We start from the raw sequence: 24,752 nt of genomic DNA, 5'->3' as shown, positions 1-24,752 counted from the left end.
CTACTCATTTGTAAGCAGGTCACCTCATTCAAATATCTGTTCTACTTTAAAACTGACATTATTACACAGCCCATGATTTTTTTAACCTGACAGTATCACACTAAATTACAGTAAATATACAACTACCTTAAATATTATTAATACTGCTATATACTTTCACATAGTGATATTTTATTTGTCTTTCAGTTATTTTGTTCAAACATCTTGTCTGGTTCAATAAGCTTTCTGACACTCCAATTCTGACATACATTTTAATCTGTTTCTAACTTGTATAAACCCTAATATGCATGGGAAAAAAATCAGGTATACAGCATCACTGGGGTAAGATGTTCCTAAAGCTAGAAACAGAGAATAATGTGACTTTGAGAAAAGAGCCAGTCATGTTCTTACAGTACTAGATCATTTCGGAAAAGTTTTACTGGGCACTTCGTTGTTCAGTCTGACTGGTAATACTATATAAAAGGTATTATTGCAAAGCATCTTAGTAAGTCACATGTGCCTTTCTACGAACTACCATGATTTTATGGAGGCAAGTTGAAGTCAGTTTTAAATTTAACTAAAATGTAAGCTCTGTATATGTATTTACTTGTTCATGCCTTGATCATTCAATTAGATTCTAGCAACAAAGAAACATCTGTCTTTGAATACAAGAGATTAACTCCTAATATAGTCTTGATTTTTAAAATACTATTTATCACAATTGATGATGAGTATGTGCATCCCTTGAGCAGTTCTGATCATGAGTAAAGAGCAACATTAATTTTGCTGAGGACTTCAATGTAGGGGAAACCTATTCTCAGAAGCCTGATTTGACCCAGCCAAAGGAATAAGCCATGGAAACGTCCTCAATCCCTGGAAGCAATTAATCAGATAATATGAAGCTGATCTCAGCAATGATGTAGTCACCACCACAAATCCCCCATCATTCCCCCTTTGCTTTGTGTTTGCAACTGTATAAAGTGCAATACAATGCACAACCCTAGAGCCTACAGCCCACACAGTTTTTCTAAAGTTGGAAAGTCCACTTTAAAACAGCCATTTGCATGTCCTGAAGAAATATGTCATCTATACTGGGGTAGGCAACCTGCGGCACGCAAGCTGATTTTTTCAGTGGCACTCACACTGCCCGGGTCCTGGCCACTGGTCTGGGGGAGCTCTACATTTTAATTTAACTTTAAATGAAGCTTCTTAAACATTTTAAAAACCTTATCTACTTTACATACAACAATAGTTTAGTTATATATTATAGACTTATAGAAAGAAAACTTCTAAAAACATTAAAATGTACTATTGGCACGCGAAACCTTAAATTAGAGTGAATAAATTAAGACTCGGCACACCACTTCTGAAAGGTTGCTGACCCCTGATCTATACCATTCTCCCTTTTGCGATACAATCCAACTCTTAGGTCAGGTCTACACTGCGACTTTAAATCGGTTTAATGGCCGATATACCGATTTAACGCTGTATCCGTTCACACGACGTCGTCATTAATATCGAGTTAAACGGCTCCTTAAATCGATTTCGGAACTCCTCCCTAACGAGAGGAGTAGCGCTAAATTCGATAGTGATAACTCGGATTAGGGTTCATGTGGACGGAAATCGACGTTATTGGCCTCCGGGCGGCATCCCAGAGTGCAGCACTGACCGCTCTGGACAGCAATCTGAACTCGGATGCAGCGGGCAGGTAAACAGGAAAAGCCCCGCGAACTTTTGAATTACATTTCCTGCTTGCCCAGCGTGGAGCTCTGATCAGCACGGCTGGCGATGCAGTTTGAAATCGAAAAAGAGCTCCAGCATAGACCGTACGGGAGATACTAGGTCTGATCGCTGTATGGGGAGACAAATCTGTTGTATCCAGCTCCGTTACAGAACACGAAATGCCAAAGCGTTTGAATAAAAAACTCCAGGATACACAGCGCTGTGTGACAAGCGTAACGGGAAGCCAGAGACTCAAATGGATGCTCATGAAGGGAGGGAGGGGGTACTGAGGACTCCAGCTATCCCACAGTCCACAGCAGTCTCTGAAAATTATTTGCATTCTTGGCTGAGCTCCCAATGTCTGTAGGTTCAAACACAGTGTCTGGCCTGGTTCAGGGAACAGCTCCTCAGTTTATTTCCCCCCACCACCACGTGAAAAAAAAAAGGGAAAGATTGCTGTGCTATGGCGTTTGCTCAATGCACTCCGCGAAAAAGGCGCCAAAGGGTTGTCTGCTGCCTTCACAAAGGGAGGGGTGAGGCTGTACCCAGCACCACCCGGGGCAGTGTTTTCTGCCCCATCAGGCACTGTGCTCTCAACACGGAAGTGGGAACTATGGGATAGCTGAGGAACAGCTACCCACAGTGCACCGCTCCTGAAATCGATGGTAGCTTTGGACCATGGACGCAAACAATCGATTTCGGGATCCCACTGTGGACGCGCTAAACCGATTTTATTAGATCTGTTTTGTAATATCGGTTTAAGCTAATTTGAAATAATCGTGCAGTGTAGACGTACCCTTAGTGAAGTTAGTGAAAGTGTAACCCACACAAGGAAAAATATTTTCAGAACTACCCCCATGACAGAAAAAAGACACAAATCTTCAAGCTCTTAGTTAGGCACCTCTTCCATTTGTTAAGGTTTTATTTACAGGTCATGTGGCAACTAGCTAAATATGGAATTTTGCTCAGCTTCAGTCAATCTCTCCCAAACAAGATTCTACATACAAGGGTACCTCTATCCCTGTGACATTATTTTTACTGAGATGAAATGGTGAAACTTGTGTTTGCTATGTTTTTTGTTAAAAGGACACTATCTAGTTAAAAATTGTATTGTAAAAACTAAAATTTCTTTTATCTGTTACTTGGAAAGCCTTTGGTTTAGAATTTTCAAATCAGCTTCTAAGTGACTTAGGAGCACATATTCCACTGGAAATCAATGGGATTTATGCTGCTAAATCAGTTTTGAAAATCCAGCCCACGATCATTAAAGTTGAAGAAGTTATAAAAACACAAAAAAGTACTTTGCATTTAGTGCTTTTCATCCTAAAACACTCTGTTACAAAAGCAAGTATTACTCTCTCCATTTTATAAATGGGGAAAATTGAGGCACAATGAAGTATTGGCAGCCAAAGTTACTTAACTTTCATACCCTAATCACTAAACCAACACTACTGGTCAGTTTCGTTTTGGTTTATAGTAAGCTTGTAGTCAATTTCACATTCAGCTTCTGGGTTGCTGTTTCTTTTAGTATTTTAAAAACTTTCATGGAAAATCTTATGCTGACCCCCTTCAGCCAATGCAGAACTCTGAATTATGGATCTGGAAAGCAAGAATACCTAGAATACCACATCACTGGGAAACTAAGTTTTTCTTTCCCGTGATATTCAGACCACGCATTTTTTCCTCCTACTTATATCCTCCCTTGAAGAGCCCTAAAGAATCCTCTCTCACCCTAACGTATTTTTTCTGTATTGCAGCTATTTTTGTCATCTCAGGAGTCCACTGAAAATAAAATCCCATATCTCACGGGGTCTCCTACTAATATTTTACAAATAAACATACATACATACAGTTTCCAATCTGTGGTCAGTCAAAGGATTACAAAGTTCAAAGTATAAAATGTCTGAATAAAAATAACTAGTAATACCTTGCATGGAGGAGGAACATTTACACAGTATTTTTCTATACTCAGATTTTTCTATTGCACAGCCATCCTGGTTCTTTGTAACACAAAACACCTGTTTTATGTGGCAAACTCCAGCTGCTGTCCCCTCTCTTATTCACTTACACTGATAGGACAAGTTTCAGATGTTGTAATAAGGAATTAAAACAGAAGCCTTGGCCAGCAACAGGAAAAAACTTGCTGTAAAACAGAGCACTGATGGTCAACAGATTACTAGCGGAGGGTCCATGGAGACCTTTTAGTCACATGACACTACTACTAGTAGTAGTTTCTAGCTGCTAAATTTCATTAAAACGAGTTAAAAACACAGTAAATCTGTTTCTAATGCAGAAGCCCTATTGTACAAACTAATTAGGAATTGAGAGGCTTGTAAAATTCAACACCTCAAAATTACAGTAGGTAAAGTGTGTAAGTTGCAGTACAATGCACTGCATCCCTTCCTTCTTGTACCTCAAACCACTGCAGCGATTTCTAATGCACTGAAGGCATGCGAATATGAAGGGACATTTACTTGTTGTTCATCAACATAATTTTCATTACATGGGTTTTTCCCCCTCAGATTAAGAAAAATGGTTCATATAACTAGTTGTTTATAAAACAGGTATTCATAAAATTGACGTTCTATTGTAATTAGTGGAATTGTGTATGTGAAAAACTATGTACCACAGTGATGTTATATGATTATAAATGGTAGGAAAGGTGTTCTGTACACTTGTTAATAGGAGGTGAGGCAGTCCACAACATAATCTTTGTATTAAACTGTGTTTGCAATACAAAAAAGCTTGAGAAACCCTTGGAATCCATCTGATTTAGAAATTGACAGTCAATTATATGGAAGCAACTAACACAATATTTTTATTATTTATGAATAAAGTGCTATTTGTACCATGATAGATGGTTGTTAGTCCAATGGAAATATTTGTTATATGTTTCTTCTATTCTTCAGGAACTTTATGCACCTTGGTGATCTTTACAACTGGATACACAGTTCTATGTACTCTCAAATTGAACAGTTATTTTGAGTTTGTTGCAGATCTATTGCTTACTATTCTATCAGGTTAAATCGTAAAAATGCAGTTTAGGAGGAGAAGGCAGATAGCTTTTGTATCAGCGCATAAGAAATATACGATACAATGACTAATCCACGTAGAGCAAATATACTTTCATTTTTATTTTTAAAATATTTGTTTATGAAGAGAAGGAAGCTGGGAAGTGGAAATTAAGGTTATACATAAAGTTAAGTCACAACTGGTCCACTCTATAGGGTTGACACAGCTGATTAAACTGAAGGTTTTATATATAATCAACTAGCCCCTCAACCTTTTCCATTCTTCCTACAATTGTCCAATGTGCCTTCAAGCCTACATTCAAGGAATTCTGTTCCAGCTGCTAATGTCCTTGGCCAGCTTGTGCTACCTGCTGGCCTCCTTACTGACGTACAAGTTACTATGTCATGCACATAGAGACACTGCAAATCCTGCAGCTCCTCAGATCACAACTGGCTTTTGGGTATCCTTCATTCTGACAGACAACCACAAAACAGCTGCCGAGCTGTCAAAACCCTCTCGTGCTTATCCTCCTCCCTGTGACAATATTTTTAAAATCATAATATGGACACCATAAAACAAACTAATATTATGTATGACTTGATCCGGCTATGACTAAACTAACTCTCTGCATCCAAGTGATGACACAATGTTACATTCTTCCCAGAAGACAAAGTTTACACTCTTCCAGAAACTAAAGAAGTTTTAATTAGCTACACCATTTTTATGAGAAACAACAAATATGTGGGGTAGAGAGAGTAGGGGAGGAGGGGGAAGTGGATTGAGGTTGCAGTCCTAAAACCTGTGGTTTGCCCTGTACTAACTATGCTGAGGTCTAATGCTGCCCAGCTCTTATCTCCATGTTAACATGGCTCTAACATAGCAAAGCTACCATGAGTTTGCCATGAGGTTGTTGCTCCTAGAACCTTCCTGTTGGAGAAAGAGGGTTCAGAGCACTTAGAGAGAAACAATAGCATACATTATTCTGATATAGTCTGCGTTCACCCCAGCAGGGAATGACCAAGAGGTTGAAAGGAGACATTCTCCATGGCATTGTACGCCTCATCCCTTTCACACCTGACTGATCCTGAAACCACAAAGCAGTACAGCAGGGTTTCTACAGAATCAGGAATTGACATTGTGGAGGAGACATACCTCAATTGCATGCCCCCTTCACTATTTTTAATCCAACAAGATTTTAACCCCTCCATCCAAAAAGCAGAAGGAATGATTTGGCCCACACAATAAGATCCATTCAGTTGACCCAAAGAATATAAACATAGAAAGTTATTAAAGAATCATCCTTAAGCAGAAGGAAAAGTTACCATACTATTAATTTTACTTATAAACCAAGTCTAAAATTTAACTGTCAGATGATTTTGCATTTTTTTCATATAACTGAACTTATATAATGCAATAAAGTGAATCTATAAAATCATGAAACCAGTTAGCACACAACTTGTAGTTCAATTGAAATGGTTTGATGGAACATGAACCAGTTTAGGATGGACTGAAACCAGTTACTAAATAAAAAGCAAAAGCATTCCCTTCCAGTAATGATTGGATTGGTAGTGTGACCTTAAAAGTGCCTTGTGCCTGGTTAGCTAATAATATATGCCAGCTTGATCTTCTATGTAACAGTTAACATGGTAAACTAGCTATTACATAGGTGGTCAAATTGACCCTCATTAACCGTCACTAAAACAAGCCTGAATACAGATTATCCTTGTCAGAGGTCATGACTGAACACATGAAACTGTTCATTTAATTTTGTAAACAGGTGTAATATGCTTTCTGGGACTATGGAGATTTGATTGAAGGATGACACAAACTTTTCCCTTTTGATCCACGTCACCAATGTGCATGGCTCATATTACAAGAGATGCATAATAGAATTCTTGCAATTTTAGACCACAACTCTTTTTCTGAATAAAATCCGCCTGTTGAATTCACCAGGTAAGTTGAGTCTTATGGCAGAAATGGTGACTCAAACACACAAAGTTTCTGAAAATGGATGCATGTATTTTTATCCAACCTAGTAGTCTGTCTGAATATACCTCTATTCCACATCCTCCCATGCCAAATCTAGTTAAGTGCCCATGCAAATGACATTTCAGCCCAAGAACGAGCAGCTAGTATATAACTGTCACCAAAGAGGTGGACTGTATTTGCGTGTATAGACACGTAAGAGTCATAGTGTGAATCACAGCAATCCAGAATGTTAAGTGGACACTCTCCGGATGGGTATGTCTTCTTACATCTAACAAAACTAGGTTCCAAACTTAGAGGTGTAGTCAAAACCCACAAGTGAAATCCTGGCTCCAGTGAAGTCAATAGCAAATCTCCCATTGACTTCGGTGGGGGCAGAATTTCATTACTTAAGTTTCATCCAAAACAAAAGGAAATGTACCTTCTGTGGTCGCCTCGCTTCATTTTACCAATATATCCATCAATTCCTCCCATGACAGGAAGATACTCAACAAAACACAAAACAAATGTAAATAGTCTTAACCCTGGAAACTGCATACCTTGTTTATGAGCCAGGAGAAGAAAGTGGTCTGTTAACTATTATCTAATACCATATGTGAAGTATTAGCTAACCCCATATGACACTTCTTCAACCTGCGTTCCCCCCTCCCCCCACACCTTGCTTCCATTATTATTGTTGGATGCTTTCAAGCGTTTTTAACTGCGCCCTGACAGTCACTGGTCAAATGTATGAACTGACCCAATCTCTGTGACCTTACATGATGTTTCAATGAATTTCATATGTGGCATTATATGCTGCCTAAGAGGGCTTGAAATATACACTTACCAGCGGGGAGTGGGAAACTCACTCATGAGCATGGTGGTGGTGATGGTGGTTGGAATGGGAGGGGGAAGGCAGGGAAGTACTAAATCATCAATTTCTGCAGAATTTAAACTTTCATGAAGTTTCTGGCCCTTGTAAATGTGAACCTAGTGTAAATCAATGATCTGCTGTCTTTCTACAGTACCTCTGCTTCTGCCCATCTCACAGGTTTGATAAGCAGCAAAAGAGTGAAATTAACAAGACTGGTCAGATTTACATCTGTCATTCAGAATTTTGCAGAGACCCTACTATGGAACATCAGCCAGGAGGCTCAAGAAGAGGGAGAAAGTACAAAAAGCTCCTTTCTCATTCCAGCTATTAAAGAGGATGGAGCAGCTTTACGTTTATATGACACCTCCTTGCCAGAGGCTGATACGAAAGCACACCCATGTAGAAATCTCAGCATCTACCCCCTCCTCCATTTTACCTATGGTGTTGCTAACAATATGTCACTGACCATGCTGAAGGCCAGTAGATCAACTGTCCAGTGCTGGTTATCAACCCACTTGTAAGTAAAATATCTTTAACTGGCAACTGAGCATTCAACACAGTCACAACAAAGAAAAATAAAATCTTAGGTAAATATTCTTTAAAAATCAGTACTGACCTAACTGAAGGAATATTCCAGAACATGAACTGAAAATTCAGCTGATAAAGTGAATTAACTTGTTCAAGCTAAAAACATATTTTAAAATAATACCTTCACTGAAATTTCTACATATTAATTTTAAATTCTGAAAGTTAAAAAAACCAATACCTCATTATTATTGGATTATTACACTATTTATAAAAACTAGAACTCAGAAATCAGATAAACTAACAGTAGGGCTTTAGCTGCTGTACAGTGAATTGGGCAAATGGCACCTTTTATAAAATTGCTCGTTTGTACCCTGTATTTTGCACTTCTATATAGTTGCCTTGAATAGTGTGTGTTTCATTGTTTAGAAATTGCCTTTGACATGATAAATAGGGAGAAATGCAACTAACTTTATACTGAGGTAACAAAACAGAAGAGGGAAGCCACTTGCTTGGGGGGTACATAGCAAGCAAGACCCATTGTTGTTCTTTATTTGCATGGTGGTAGTGCCCAAAAGCCCAATCAGGCACTATAAACACAGGAAGATATGGCCTACCCTGAAGAGCTTACAATCTAATTTGAGACAAGGCACAAGTGACAGTAACAGTAAGAGGGAAGAAGAGGGCACAAGACAATGGTAGTAGATTACATAGTTACACAGGGTAGCATTGTGTACAATGTGATGGTTGCATTACATGTACACTCAAAGAAAGGGGAACTAAGGAATCACCCTTCAAAGTACTGGGTTCATTAATAATAGGAAGCAAACGTTAAAAATATTGCTAAACAAGTTTTTCCCAATTATTAACAAGTGAGGCAGAAGTTACCAAAATATAAGTGAATATAGTGGGTCAAATTCAGAGTTTAGTGTATAATGTTCAGCCCCAGCTTAGGGTACTAATGGATACCATATAAGAATCTAGATAGATAAAGATTATATGTAAGCTACTATACGTTTAAGAATGTCTAAACTGCTATAATGTACACTTTTCTGGCTCCCTCACATTCAGGTTGCACCAGTTTAGACCCCCTCACCAACACACAACTTACAAATATGCCTAATACTTCATTTCTAAATTTGGCCCACAGATTCTGAGCAAGGTGTAATTCACACAGAGTGGCCAGAAGACTGGAGAGTAGCAAAAAAAGCAACTAACAGAAAGGAGTAAGGACATGTGAATTAAAGCAGAATACATCTTTTTGTGGCTTCTCAGCATGGCAATTCCACTGAATTAGACACCCTTACTTACACCCATCTACTGGTGTGAGTGAGTATAAGTTTAGCAGAGTTCAAGTTTTACCACTATACACATCTCCTCAAGAAGGCTCAATATGTGCTGTAAACACTACATTATTAGATGCTATATACAAAAAAAAATTCAGAAGACTTCATTAAGCTACAGAAGTGGTAAGAAACTGCATCCCACAATTTTGCTATAGAAATGAAAAGCAAAGATAGTGTAGAATTATTTTTAAAGATATTCTGTCATTTTTACCATAACTGTATACTTAATTTTAGTCATGCAAAAAGGCTGTTTTGGTATGAAACAGGTAAAAAAAGAAATCCTAATTTGTCAGTTATACATACCCACAATAGAGTATTTATAATAGAACCTGGCTGTTATCTTAAATATGAAGAGGCTACTGCCTCTCTATTAGCCCATCAGTCCCAATAATTAGGGGAATACAATACATAAAAGTCTTCGAGTCCACTAGATTCTTGTACTCTCTTTGCTACTTATGAAAGAATAATTAGCTCTATCTGCTTTGACCCCAGTTTCTTCCAGCAAGACTTGCAGCAAGGAATAAAACAACTGACCAACAAAAATGCAAGGTAATATACGTTCCAAAACAAAGCTCAGCTGCAAAATAATTAACAAACCAAACAAAATTTGCGTAATAATTAAAACTGAAATGGCAGTACATTAAACCAAACTAAAAATGTGAGAATTTCTTAAACCAAATAATTAATTCAGCTATTGAGATTAGCAATGATATACTTAAATAAGAGTAAATAATGTAAGATATAAGGCAGATATATAAAAGTGGAAACTACATCTGCAATACAAGCACAGCTAATAAATAAATAAGTATGTTTTGAATTTTAAGTAAACTGTGACTGCATACTGCATAAATACATATTTGTTATGGAACAGTCTATTATTCTAAAATATTTACTATAAGTATTTAGAAGGAAAACATCTTGCTATATGGAGATGCATAGAATAACGACAGAAAAATCTTGATTTACAATAAGAATTGAAAAATATAAATTATATATATTATATATATTTAATATGTGAATAAATCAATGCTTTTTAGCTTTTTTCTTATTGTATTTGAAATAGCATAGCACCCTCTGGTGCATCTGCTAGAGGAAATGTAACAGATTAAAAATGGGCACCAGTCATTGTTCTCAACACTGGTGCAGAAAGTAAAAATCTAGAAAGCTCTAGTTCTCATATCCCAATTCTTTCTTTTTCCAAATGTGTAAAGTTAAGAATATTTTAACTTGCAACAGTTAATAGTCAATAAAATGAAAGAATAAAGATGTCTCACAGATCAACAGACACTGTAAATAAAAGATGGAAGCTTAAGATGTATTTAATGTTCCTATTTATAGTTCACTGGTATAAAAATTAAGTCATAAGTCAGATTTTAAAAAGCCACAAGTCAGTTGTCTAGCAAAACAAGTTCTTACATCAAGCTGCAATTTGCTACTTGTCTTGCAAGCCAGCTATTAGAATTATTCAACCTACTTGTATTCAAAAGCTGCTAACACATATTGCTCCACAATGCTGTCCTTTCCTCCATTTAAAAGTTTGGTAAGTGGATTATCGAAAAATTTAATATATGAATGTGTTATGAGGAGCCATTTAAGACTCTGATAAAACTATACTACATATTATAATGTACCCAGTCACTGGGAAAATAATTACCTATAAAAGAGTAGATTTTGCTAATGACAAAAGCAGAAGATGCCACCTGCTTTAGACAGGACTCTGTGAGCCACTGGAAGTCCCAGCACAATGCACTACAAATGAAAGTGACACCTGTTTAAAGCAGCCATCTGTCCCTAACAAGCTAAATTTAGTCAAATCAGTCTATCCACTTAATCTTACATTTCCAAAATGTGTGTACACATTCAACTTGCAAGCAAAGAAAAACTATAACCACTGTTAACACCACCTTTATTAAAAGACACATAAATAACATCAAACTTATAATTGGTGGAAAAAACATGCAATTTTAAACATGCAGATTTTTAAAAGTTTATTTACTAAGAGGAGGCTGAAAAATTAATAGTTTAATTCATTATTTAAAAACACTTCTTGGTATTCTAATTAGAGTCTATATTAATCTGACATGGAACTTGCTTTAAAACTCGCTCTCTAGCTCTATAATAACTTTGAAAGTTTACTTTTATTCTCTGTATATTTGTGTTGCATTTACAACCTGTAATCTTAATTCAAAACAAACTTTAAAAAAAAATCAAAATACATTATATATGTTGAAAAAGCCTGTTCTCTTGTTAATATTACACGTCAATGTCTGCTGTTGGTAGGCCTCCTTTGTGGTTTGCATGAAAAAGCATCCCTCAATATTGAATATGAAAAGGAAATAATTTAATGACAGAAGAGGTAGGAAAAACCCTGAAAATCAGTAACACTCACTACACCACAAAGTAACCACTATGATAAAAATTTGCAACATTTTGGATTCCTTAACCGTATTAAGCACACCTGGTTCTGTTTCAGGTAAGGACAAAGAAAAATATGTAATCCTTCCCTTTCAGTGTGATGTTTATTAAGTTAAAAGAAATAGTAACATTTTTATTTCTGATAACTGTATTGTTATAGCTAACAAATTGCTATATTTAGGAAGAGAAGAAAATATACAGTAGTAACAAAACAAGGCCCAGTTACCTGAGGAGATGAAGAAAACAAGGATTTTAAACTATATAAAAATGGCAGGTCATGGACTCTTATTTTATTTCTTTTGAATACATTGCCAAAAAAATATCTACTACTCCAGCACAATGCAATTTAGCTAACACACCAAGGCACAGAACTCACAAAGACTCAATGAAGCTATGTGCAAGTGCATTAAAATGCATTTTTAATCACACTTGTTCAGCTATGTACTCTAAACCACAAACACGTAAATAAAAATCACAAACCATTTTATTATCAAAAGGCTGTCTGACATCGCAAACATCTGGTATTCTGATAGCTGAAGGCACTGGGGAATCAAAATGCATAATGAAGATCCCATCTATGAAACATTAAAACGTTAAGGTGGGAACAAATTGTTAATGCTGCTTTTCTTTGTAAAAGTCTATGAGGCTAGCTGATGTGACATGGCACTATTTTCAATTACCTCATGCAACAGCTCCTTTAAAGTAAATGTGGTGAGGAATACTAAAAAACTTTTTGTGATACAAAACAGCTTTTTTTAAATACAGTCTTTAAAAAATAAAGATTTCTGCTTCCACAGCAAGCTCACTTTTCTTTGCTAATTTAGGCTTTGATCCTGAAAGCTGTTCTACCCAGGCAGATCTCTAGACCTATCCAGAACTCCACCATCAATGAGGCTCTTTGCTGGTGTAGGGAGTCCAACCCACACAGTGCTGCTTGCAGAACTGGGGCATTACCATGCAGACAATATTAGATGTGTGGAATGAATTAACAAATAATGAATCACAAAAGTAAACTCAGTGACAAAAATCTAATAATTGTTATATTATAGAAATTAATTCACTAAGATTTATATGCAACAACTCTACTATATAACATACTGAACACATAGTTACAAACTGACTTCTTTGATTTCAGTAATTTTTAACATATTTGGAACTCATCTGATCACAGTACCTATGCTAGGAGAACCGAAAATAAGTCATTCCTCCTTTTAAATATAAAGTATATTAAGTTAAATGAAAGCAACATTTTGATTACTGATGACTCTTTTATTGTTCAAGATGAAAACTTTGACAAGACCACAAATGAGAATTTTGAGACCTTTGGTGGTTCATTGAAATGTATCATTTCAGTTACACGGACTACATATGAAAACATACTTAGAAAGTAAAACTGCAAGAGACATTATAAGCCTTAGTTCAAAAATTAATATAAGTATCACTAATGCATTAATTATCTAACCTCCTCTGCACTTGACAATCCCCAGAATAATTGACACTGTCACATTCTTCAGAGGTTGCTCTGTCAAATAAATCAATATCTTTCTGTTGGCATTGTTACCAGGAACAAGACTGTAGTCAATGCAGGGCTTAAATGTAAAGGTGGAAAAAAGTATCTTCAATATTAAAATCAACAAAAATATCTTGTAAAACACTATCATTTTCCTACAAATTACATTAAATATAGGAATGAGGAAATAACACTTTTAAAATCATCTGTATAAAAAAAACTTGTAAATTCTAGAGACTGTTTTATTAACTGAGACTTGATTTGACATCACGGCGCGGGGGAGGGGAAGAGAGGAGAGAATTGGATATAAAAATGTTAAAGAAATCCCCCATGATACCCCATGAAGGTATCAAATACACACCTTATGTCCAGAAAAACAAGTGAATAAATTGATGGTATATGCTGAGAAGTCAAATTCCTAAACCTTAAACAACCAAAAAGAAGATGAAATATACATGCATTTCAAGTTCAGAAGATTCATACATTCTTTATGAACAACTTGACTTCAATTTCAGCAGAAAAAGACCCACCAAAAAAAAAATCCTCTAAAGGTACAGTAGCTTTGACAAATAAAATTGCAAAGCAAGTCTTAACATTTTCTTCTCTCTTTCATGTATCTGATGTACACAAAGTCTCTCATTCATAATGAAAAATAACTAAAATTCCTTTCACTGTGGGAAACTTAAGGAAACTGAAATGAATTCTCTACCCCAAATATCTGTACATGGAAGATAACACACTAGATAAACTACAAACCCAACACCACACATGCACTGTATCCAGATTAAATCACAAGTACAAAAACAGCATAAAAAAAAATCTTTCCCAGCGGCTGGACAGCAAAGCAAAACTGCTACTGTCTGTGGTGGTTGGGGGTTGGGGGCGACTATTGGGTGAATAGAAAAACAATTTACAGTACAAATAAAATACAGTTTTCCCAAAAATAAACAATTAAACTAATGATGGTTAAAGGAGGAAATAATCTGGCCACACAATTGGGGCTTCACAGAAGAGGGCTATGGAATGTGTGAGTATCACCAGAAGAGATAAAAAGTTCACAAACATCTAAATCTGAACAGTCTCATAACCCAAGAACAAGGCCCCTAGGAGTGAAGAGGAGAAATATTCCCTGGTTGTTGGTGTGTTGCAGAAACCATGCCTGGGTGTTCGCTAAAGCAGGTACCATCAGACAGGGCTCATCAACATCTCATCTCCTCTCCTCTAACAATTCTCCTCTATTGTACCCGGAGGCCAAGGAGATACCTTCCCACGCTCTCCAGAACCGTCCCGCAGACCAGAAGCGTGACTCTCTATTCCCTCTTCCCCCACCCCCACTTCCCAGCCCTCAGCCAACACCACATTCCCCATCCACCATCAAAGTACAACCAAGGGGGGTGGGACAACCAGCCAGCAGGGAGACACGCGTTACAGCCTCAGCCTCCGGCTACATCTCAATCAATGGGGCAGTGCAGCCCGGAGACCGCGGGGCCGGAGTGCACGGAACAATAATAGTCACCTGGGCTGTGCAGGGCTGTGGTGTTGCTGTTGTTGTTGCTCTTGCTGGTGGATGTTGGTGTTGTTGTTGTGGGTGATGATGAGGAAGGGGGTGAGGATGGGGGTGAGGAGCAGCAGCAGGAGGAGGAGGAGGAGAGGAGCGGTTGTTGTTGATGGGTAACAGTCGCCAGGACTACGGTGACTATGGCGCTTGATTCACAAGGCAACGGTTGCTATAACTCACAAAAGGGAGAGAGCGAGCGAGAGAGGAGGAGGAGGCGGCCCAGCCTGAGAGGCCCGGAAGAGGCGGGGCCATCGCATGACTGACATCTCCAGTCCCGGCGGCGGTGGGAGGGGATTCGGCTCCCCCACAGGCAGGAGGGGAGCGCACCTGTCTCTCACTGAAGGCGGGGTGGGGTCGGGCTGAGCGTTCCACGCCTTGGGGCGCGCGCACAGGCGGGTGTTGGTGAGCACAATGCGGTGTCCGCGGGAGGGCGGTTCGCGGGGACAGTTAGTCCGCTCAGCAGGCGCAAATACCGAGCGCCTATACCCGCCTTGCGCGACTAGGGGGCGTGGCTACACCTGACTCCCGCGTGCACGAGCAACGCGGCGGGCTGGCTCTGCCGTCATTTCCGGCTATGAGAGAGAGGCGGAGGAAAGTCCCGGATGTGGGTAGGCGAGAGATTCGCTCGGGAACCTCTAACCACCCGTGTGCCGAGGAAGCAGTTGTAGAGCGGGGCACGGAGGAAGTCCCGCCTCGTGCCCGATTCCCCTAGCGCCATGAAAACGGCGGTCTGGAGGCGCCATCTTAGAGGGAGGACAGGGGACCGCAGGCTCTCCGCACTCAGCGTCTTGTAATCGCCGCCGCGCGCACAGCCTGTGACTAGCCACTCCCTGGGTGCACTCGTCTTACCGCCGCATACACCGACCCTGCTACCTGCCAGCGTCCCCGACCATACACAGCCCTTGTATCCACCGTGCAACCGGCCTACACGCGCCTCGCACCCCCACGCGGAGCCTTCCCACAGCTTTCGCCCTGCAACTTCCCTACACCCCCTTGTCACCCCTACACTGACTCTTCAGCTCACCAACTGTGGTACACCCGTCCCAACTCTCGCCACACCCATCTCTAGCAATCCACCTACACCAACCTGCAATCTACATATACATTGCTCTACAACTCATCTGCACACCCACACACCCCCACTTCTGCACCTGTCCTGCAATCAACATACACATCCCTTACCCTCCTCCCACCTGCATTTCCAGTGTGCACATCCCTGACCCTACAGCAAGCTGCAACTCTGCTACTGCCCCCCACACACACCTCACTCCTACACCAGCACTTGCATTTACCTACACCCTAGGCCTGCCCATCCTGCAACCCACATACCTCACTCTAGCCCTCTCCTGCACACCACTTACCTCAACACGCACATTTTGTGGCCCATCTACATCTCCGCAGCCCCTACCTATACCATGCCCTGTAGCCATCTGTTCATCACCTATATCCTCTACCTCCCACACTCCTTGCAACTTACCTACAACCCCTGTATACACACCCCTTGTAATTCACTGACAGCCCAAATATGTCCTATTCCCACACACACATCCTGTAACCTACCTCCATCCCTTACTCTTCCTGTAACCTACCTACAACCCTATGCACACAACCTCTATGTACCCTATAACCCAGGTACTTTCTACACACATTCCCAACCATGCATCCTGTAATCCACCTACTGAGAACCCATGTACACTGTAACATATTTACTGGTCCCTCTAACATTTTTGCTACATACAATCTGTAAACCAGGTACACTCTAGAAATTTCCACTAACTTCCCCCACATACGCATCCTGAATTCTTATGCATAGCCTGTAACCAGCCTATACCTTCACAGGCATTTTGTACCAATAGGCACAATCTGTAATCCACCTACTCCCTCCCCACACACGGCCTCTATCCTTACAACGTATTATACCCCTGCAGAAGACTTTTACCATCTTGCATTTCCACACACCATGTCTCCAAACAAACTTCAATCCACTTTACTCAGCTTGTATTCTCTGTATCTCCCTAACTACATTGCACAAGGAACAAAATTTTTCACAGCCCTGGGTGATGTAGCTAGGTTGATCTAATTTTTAAGTGTAGACCAGGTCTAAGACCTACAGTAACTGGCTGGTGGAGACTTTTTCAGTTAAGAAATAATATTCAGGAATTAGTCAAACTGTCACTGTGATCAAGTTGAAGATCTGGATTATTTGCCAAAATAGAGCCTTATTCTGAGATGTTGAGCAAATGCTGCTCCTGTTGTCTTCAGGGGCTCGACAAGGGTGCAGCATTCAGGTTGGTGATACAGCAGAGCACTGCAGAAGCTTATCTTCAGTTCCATAAAGTTTACAGGTCGGATGGTGGTCCGCAATACAGCCTCTACACCAGGGGTCGGCAGCCTTTCAGAAGTGGTGTGCTGAGTCTTCATTTCTTCACTCTAATTTAAGGTTTTGCATGCCAGTAATACATTTTAACGTTTTTAGAAGGTCTCTTTCTATAAGTTTATAATATATAACTAAATTATTGTTGTATGTAAAGTAAATAAAGTTTTTAAAATGTTGAAGAAGCTTCATGTAAAATTAAATTAAAACGCAGAGCCTCCCCGGACTGGTGGCCAGGACCTGGGCACTGTGAGTGCCACTGAAAATCAGCTCACATGCCGCCTTTGGCACGCATGCCATAGGTTGCCTACCCCTGCTCTACACCACTCCAGGCTACCAAGGATTTGTCCATCTTACTGGAATCCCGAGATCATGTAGGCCCAGCAGTGAGGTGGCCGGGGCACAGTTGCAATCCAACTATTCCTCTCTGATAGACAGGCCCCTCAATGCTGTTACCTGTTGGTATAATTTAGAGCCTAGGGGAGTAAAGTGACCCTCCTGACATTATGACTCTTGGGGGAAGGAGAACAGTCACCATTCACCTGCTGTTTCCCATTGCAAGCAAATAGGCAGAGAAGGATGGGAATATGAGGAACCCTGGTTCTGCCCCCTACTACACCTCTACCCCAATATAACATGACCCGATATAACACAAATTTGGATATAACGCAGTAAAGTAGCACTCCGGGGGGGTGGGGCTGGGCAGTCCAGCAGATCAAAGCAAGTTCAATATAATGCAATTTCACCTATAACGTAAGATTTTTTGGCTCCCGAGGACAGCGTTATATTGGGGTAGAGGTGTAGTTGCCTGAGTGGTACAGGGGAGAGTAAGTGAAGATCTGCACTGTAGTGGGAATATAGTTTCCAGTTTGGTAGATGTACACACACTAGCTTTGATCAAGCTAGCACACAAAAAATAGCAGTGCAGCTGTGATGGTGCAGGAGTTTGGCTCAGGCTAGCCACCTGAGTACAATCCCATCCAAGAGTCTAGGTACGTATTTAGGCAGCTGGCCTGAGTTGCTACCAGTGCTGCTGTGGCTACACTGCTATACTAAGCACACTAGTTCAGTCAAAGCTAACGTGTACATCTACCCAAGCTGGAAATTACACCTCTAGGTTCAGCATAGCCATAATTTAAGGAGATTAAATAGAAGGAATAGAATAATTTACTCCTTCCCCAGAGTAATGTGGGAGCAGGGAAGAAATTTGTTCTCTTGTCAGCTGCTGAGGTGGTGGAGTTATGTGCCTCCCCTTACCCAGAGTAGATTATATGGATACAAGCTGAATGTGAGCAATCACCATGCTACCAGAAAAACCAGGAAGCTTTTTGACAAATGTCATTTGTGGATGCTCCCCCCAGTGATCTGTCTGGAAAGTATCACAGTTTCTCTTTGGATAAAGTTTTTATAGTTAAAGAAAACAAACTTCTAATAGAAATAAGATTTTTTAAATACAAGAATCTATCCACCCTGAACAATAGACATAGCTGTTCTTAATTTAAACTCAGCATGTAAACATATACATTTTTTAGCCAAATTACGCTCTTAATTACACACATACAACTCTCCATTGAAATCAAATGGGCATAATTTATCCCTACCCTAGGGTCTTTTGGCAGGCTCTGCATTTGCAACCAAAATCTATGTTTGTAGCTTGCATTTTATATTGTATGTTTAACAGAATATGGGAATGCTGAGGCAATATACTACATTTTGTTTCTTCAGCACCTCAGCATAACTCTGCTGAACCACAGGCCAGAGTTTGATATTTTCAGAAAGCTTTAGAGTTAAACCGCAGGGCTATTGAATGTAAAACCTTGACAAGTAGGTGTTAATGGTTCCCAGTCAACTTCAAAGAAAGAACCACATAGTTTAGTAAACAAACATTCAAAGCACACAGAATACAAATAGTATAAAAATTGTCAATAATATTTAGAATACTATGAGTAGCTTTTAAACCAAAGCTAGTAGACAAATCTACATGTGTTCCAGATATAGCCTCTACCCATCCTTTGTTGCTGTTACATATTTAAATGCAAGGTTTCAACATAACCTTTACACTCCTATACTTTAGAACACACATATAAATACATTCCCCTCTGGTCTTCTTTCAGAGATGATTTCTCAGTCTTTATTGTGTGATCATAATATGTAATGTCTAGCACCGGAACTCTTCAGAACTTGAAAAGAATGGTAGAATTTCAGTCCTTTTCCAGACAATACAGAACGCTTTCAAACAGTCTGCGGTCGCCACAGCTAACAATATTCCAGCCCATGGGTTAATAGTTGACTAAATCTCAGATTCTGGTGAAACAAAGTTGTAGCCTATATCTAAAGTAGTACAGGTGTTGGGATCAGTATAAGATCCACTCCCTGAATTTCTATAAGGCTTTCAATCTGTAGAACACTTTGTTCTCCCCACAAACCCTGCTAAGATAGGTAAGAATGTACAACCCTTACCTCACTCCTTTGTTCTCTCTCTCAGACAGAATCCCAGTTTAACACAGTTAGCTAATAGCTAAAAGTAAGTTCCATAGGCTCTGTAACATCTATGGATATGAAATGCTTCCTTGCCACGCTCCCTCTAGGTCTAGTCTAAGGTGTAGTTTTCTGCCTCAGTAATCAAACTGATAAGAACAGATTTAAATTTTTTATTAAAGCTAATGTTGAAAAAATTTATAATACACAGGTTAAGAAAAGAGTCACTGTACATCTGGGTATAGTGCTTAGATTACCACAAATACAAAGTTTGTTTTAAAAGTCAGAAGATACATATAGTGGATGATCAGGAATAACCCACATTTTGGTCAATAAATTTAATAATACAGTTAGATATTAGCATTCAAATATCCACTCTCCCTCTAGGTCTGTAATACATACCACACTATACCAAACATTATCCTGATTCCCTTGTAACTAAAGCTGGAATAGTACTCACCTGTACCATAGTGGTACATGTAGACAAGGCCTTGTCTACACTACAAAGTTTTGTCAACAAAAGTGATGTAGAAACTCACAAATCGGCATCATAAAAATCGGAATGTTATGTTTACACTCACTCCCTCTGTCTGCAGGGTGTGTTCACAGTTGGGGCACTGACATCGACAGTGTGAGCAATGCACTGTGGGTACCTATCCCACGCATCTTGGGACTGGGCTCAGTGTCCTGTGATGCATTGTTTTGTGTTCCAGCACTCCATGGGCTTCAGGCTGTCTTTCGCTGCATTTTTTAATGGCCCTTTTTGCTGTGCACCTCAGCAGCTTTGTGAGAAGGGATGGAGCCCACACTGCTCTCCTATGCTCTGTTAACTGTCATGAAGATGTTGTGGATGGCAGTGCAGTTAATTGCAAAGTTCCTAACTGAAGAAGGCTCCCAGTAGCCTGACATGGAATATAAGACATAGGAGCAATTTTAGATTGCTTTTGGCATTCACAGAACAGCTGCATAGGGTAGACCATCGCTTTGGGCTTGTGAAATAAGGACTGAATGATGGGAGCATATCATCATGCAAGTGTGGGATGACCAGCAGTGGCTACAGAACTTTTGCATGCGGACAGCCACTTTCCTGGAACTACATGTGGAGCTCTCCCCAGACCTGCGGCACAAGAGCACCAGAATGAGAGCTGCCCTCTCGGTAGAGAAGCATGTGGTAGTTGCTGTGTGGAAGCTGGCAACTGCTACCAGACTGCTACCAGTTGGTCGCGAATCAATTTGTAGTGGGGAAGTCAACCACTGGGGCTGCATTAATGCAAGTGTGCAGTGCAATAAATCACATCCTGCTATGAAGGACTGTAACTCCGGGAAATCTGCATGAAATAGCGAATGGCTTTGTAGAAATGGATTTCCCTAACTGTGGAGGGGCAATAGATGGCACACATATTCCAATTTTGGCACCAGACGACCTTGCAATGAGTACATGAATAGGAAGGGGTACTTCTCCATGGTGTTGCAAGCATGTGTGGATCACTATGGGTGTTTCACTGACATCAATGCGCGGTGGTCCGGGAAGGTGCATGATGCATGCATATTCAGGAACACCGGCCTGTATAGAAAGCTACAAGCAGGGACTTTCTTTCCAAACCAGAAGATTACAGTGGAGGATGTTGAAATGCCCACAGTGATCCTGGGATACCCAGCGTACCCCTTAGAGGCTCATGAAACCTTACATGGGAACCTGGAAAGCTGTAGGAAGTGGTTCAACAACAGGCTGAGTAGGTGCCAGATGACAGTGGAAAGTGCCTTTGGCAGATTAAAGGTGTGCTGGCGATGCCTTTATGGCAGGCTAGACCTTAATGAGGATAATATTCCTTTGGTCATAGCCGCATGTTGTATGTTGCATAATCTTCGTGAAGGTAAGGGTGAAAGGTTTGCTCAGGGGTGGAGCGTTGAGGCAGACAGCTTGGCTCCTGACTTTGAGCAGCCAGATACCAACGCTATAAGAGGAGTCCAGAGGGGGGCAATTCGAATCAGAGAGGCTTTGAGGCAACACTGAAAATGAGAACCAGTAATGTATATCTCAGTGATTGGTGCTACAATATTACAGGTAGTTTTCCTAGGAAGTAATGGTGACACTGGGGCCTTACATTCCAGCAAGCACATGAATAAACTGCCTGTTTATGTACTGGTAGTGCCTGCGATCTCAATTTGTAGAAAACAAATAAAGATGAGTTACCATTCAAAAACTTTGCTTTTATTGCACAAGAAACAACTCACACAAAGATGCTTGGTGTGAAAAGAGGTACCAGGGAAGGGTTGACTTTCAGACCTGTGTGTAGGTCCAGCTATCATTATGAAAATTGCCGAAGGGGTGGACTGACGGGGAAATCCAGAAGTCTCAAAAAGTGGAAAGCACTGTGCGGGTGGAGTTTGGGGGAGCATGGAAAAGAGTTCTGAATGTGCTGCAGGGGAGGGCGGTCCGGGATCTGCTCAGTCTGCAGCGTTATTAAGGACTAAAGCATCTGCGTTTCCTCTTCCATTACTTTAGTCACCGGCTTAGTAGCATCCTTAACAAACTCCTGATTTTCTTTCCTGTCCTGCCTTTTGGCTTTCCACCACTTCTTGTGTTCCCTTTTCTCTGCATTGGAGGAGTGCAGTACCTCCCAGAACATGTCTTCTTTGCTCCATCTTGCCTGCTTTCTTATCTGGCGGAGATGATCAGCTGGTGTGTGTGTTTGGGGGGGTGGGGGTTCCTGAAGTCACATCTGCTGAAACACAAGGAACAATGCGTGGAAGCATGTTTGTTAAATTCACACACAGCACTGAAACATTTCAGTAAAATACACCTTTTGCAACAAAACAATCACTTTCTCATGACCCTTGGCAAGCACACATCTCTGCGAACACCTAAAGCATGGTGAGTGTTGGTGGAGGGGGGACGCTCCACATGGGGAAAAGAGCACTCACTCTGCAAGGGTTGTGGTGCAGCGAACTTGGGAGGGGGAAATCTAAAATTCTCCCACACTTTTCCACAGGTGGGGGTCATTCTAGCAGGGTATGCAGGGAAATGAGGGTACACCTATCACATGCTTGTGGCTTCTGCCCTGCTCCCTGTAGTGCTTGTCTGTGTGCTGCTATGGTCCCTGCACAAGCGATTGCCAAATGGCATGGGAAAGTTTCCTACAATGGGGGAAGGAACAGAGCTGCTCTGCCAAGGAGCCTTAGGCAGAGGATTACCAAGTATCTCCAGGAAATTTTCCTGGAGATATCTCTAGAGGATTTCCATGAGATCTCAGTGTGCATCAACACCCTGTTCCACTGTATTGATTAGCTACACAGGGAAATGTCCAGCTCACAGAAATATATCCAGCCGTCTACATTTTCATACCCTGAACCCACCTCTGCACTACACAAACCACAGCCACTTACCAAGCATCTCCTCTCCTGCTTCTTACTTGCTGGAGAGGAACTGCTGAAACTGGCTAGACACCTTTGGAGTGGTGAATAGTTCTATCTGCCTGCCCCGCCAGTAGCGCCACATTGTCGTGTAACTCCACCGCCTCATCAATGACTTTGTCCTCTGGGTTAAGTCCTCTTTCCACCGCATCCATGCCCAACGCAGTATCCATGGGGCTCTTGGCGGTGGAGTCATCACTGAGGATAGCGTCCAGCTCCTTATAGAACCAGCAGGAGTTTAACTCTTGCTTTATGGTACGCCTGCCTCAGCTTCTTTTATCTTTGCTCTGCACTGCAGCATGTCTCAATCATAGCCTTTTTTGCACAAGCCTCGAGAAATGTGCCCGTAGCTATTGCAGTTCCTACGGCTCAAGAGCAGCTGGGACTGCACAGCCTGCTCTCCCCATATACTGTGCAGATCCAGCAGCTCTGCAGTGGTGTAAGTGGGAAAGCATTTGCTGCGATAACCTGCCATGGTCACCTAGGAAGATGCGATGAGACCTCTCTACACCAGGCAAAAAGAAAATGGCTTCTAAGGGGGAGGAGCAGATGATTGTTTACCTGGCTGCAGGGCATTGGAGTTCAAACTGCTGACCAGAGCGGTCATGATGGGCATTACTGGGACACTTCCTGGAGGCCAATTAAAGCGATAAAATCAAGCATGGTGTCTACACTGGCACTTTGTTGACAAAAATTCAGAAGGAAAAAAACTTATGGCTCTCATTGGAGTGGATGTATTTTGTTGCCAAAAGTCACATCACAGTTTGTATGCATTCACTGCTTTGTTGACAAAAAGCAGCTTTTTGTCGCAAAAAACCTTGTAGTGTAGACAAGGCCCAAGTCTTCACAGCAAACACAACTCTTAGACTTGTGTGGATCGTCCACAGGGCTATCCTTAACTCTTATTTATAGCCTGCTGCCCACCTTCCAGGCTCCCCTATACTCTGATTGGTTCAGTTTTCAGAGGGTAACTGAGTGTGACCTGCCAGGTTCTTACCTACAGTGAAAATTTCTATGTAACTTCAGAAACAGTTACTAAGCATGTCCAGTGATTGCCACATTCTATTACCCAATGTTTCTGTGCCCTTATAACTGAATTGCCTTCCCCTGTATATGTGTTGATACAGAATATTCCATCTAAAATCCATGTCTCCTCCCACTGCTTCTCTCCCTTTCTTTGAGGGCTACAGTGTAAAGCATGTGGGTTACGTAGTCAGTTGGCCAAACATGTATAATGTTGTTAAAAAAAAATTCACAGTAGGAGTTGAGTATGTAATCAAGGGCAGAATTTGGCCCACAGGAGGAAAAACTATAAGAGATTTGTATCCTTTTATTTAGAATGTTACCTTTTTTCTTTTCTTTATTGTAATAACTTTTCACTTTTAATGTTAACATTATGCCCTGATTTTGGTATACTCTTGTGAAATTTGGCACACTGATTTTCTTCCTGTATTTCATGTACAATTGTGTGGAGCCTAGAGAAAACATCTGTTCAAGCTTCTGGTCTATTATTTCCTTCCTGCTCACAACTCATACACTAAAAATCTGTCAGACTCAAACCTGTTTTTTATATACAAAAG

General features: G+C 40.6%; 1 protein-coding gene across 8 annotated transcripts in view; it reads right to left on the bottom strand.

Annotated features, from left to right (window-relative positions):
- RFX3 (regulatory factor X3) overlaps positions 1 to 15,259 on the bottom strand; it is a 249,966-nt gene extending 234,707 nt beyond the window's left edge. For 3 of the 8 annotated variants that reach the window (XM_032801796.2, XM_075067261.1, XM_075067262.1), the window contains exon 1: positions 14,865 to 15,259. The gene's annotated coding sequence lies outside the window, so the exon portion shown is untranslated. The remainder of the gene's footprint in view (positions 1 to 14,864) is intronic. The other 5 variants (XM_075067257.1, XM_075067260.1, XM_075067259.1 and 2 more) reach the window with 4 other exon arrangements.
- Positions 15,260 to 24,752: the final 9,493 nt, after the last annotated feature.

This window comes from Chelonoidis abingdonii, chromosome 6, assembly GCF_003597395.2.
Source record: "Chelonoidis abingdonii isolate Lonesome George chromosome 6, CheloAbing_2.0, whole genome shotgun sequence".
In the NCBI taxonomy this organism is placed as follows: Eukaryota; Metazoa; Chordata; order Testudines; family Testudinidae; genus Chelonoidis; species Chelonoidis abingdonii.
Note: the sequence above shows the minus strand (reverse complement) of the source record. Positions and strands in the feature narration are given on the sequence as shown.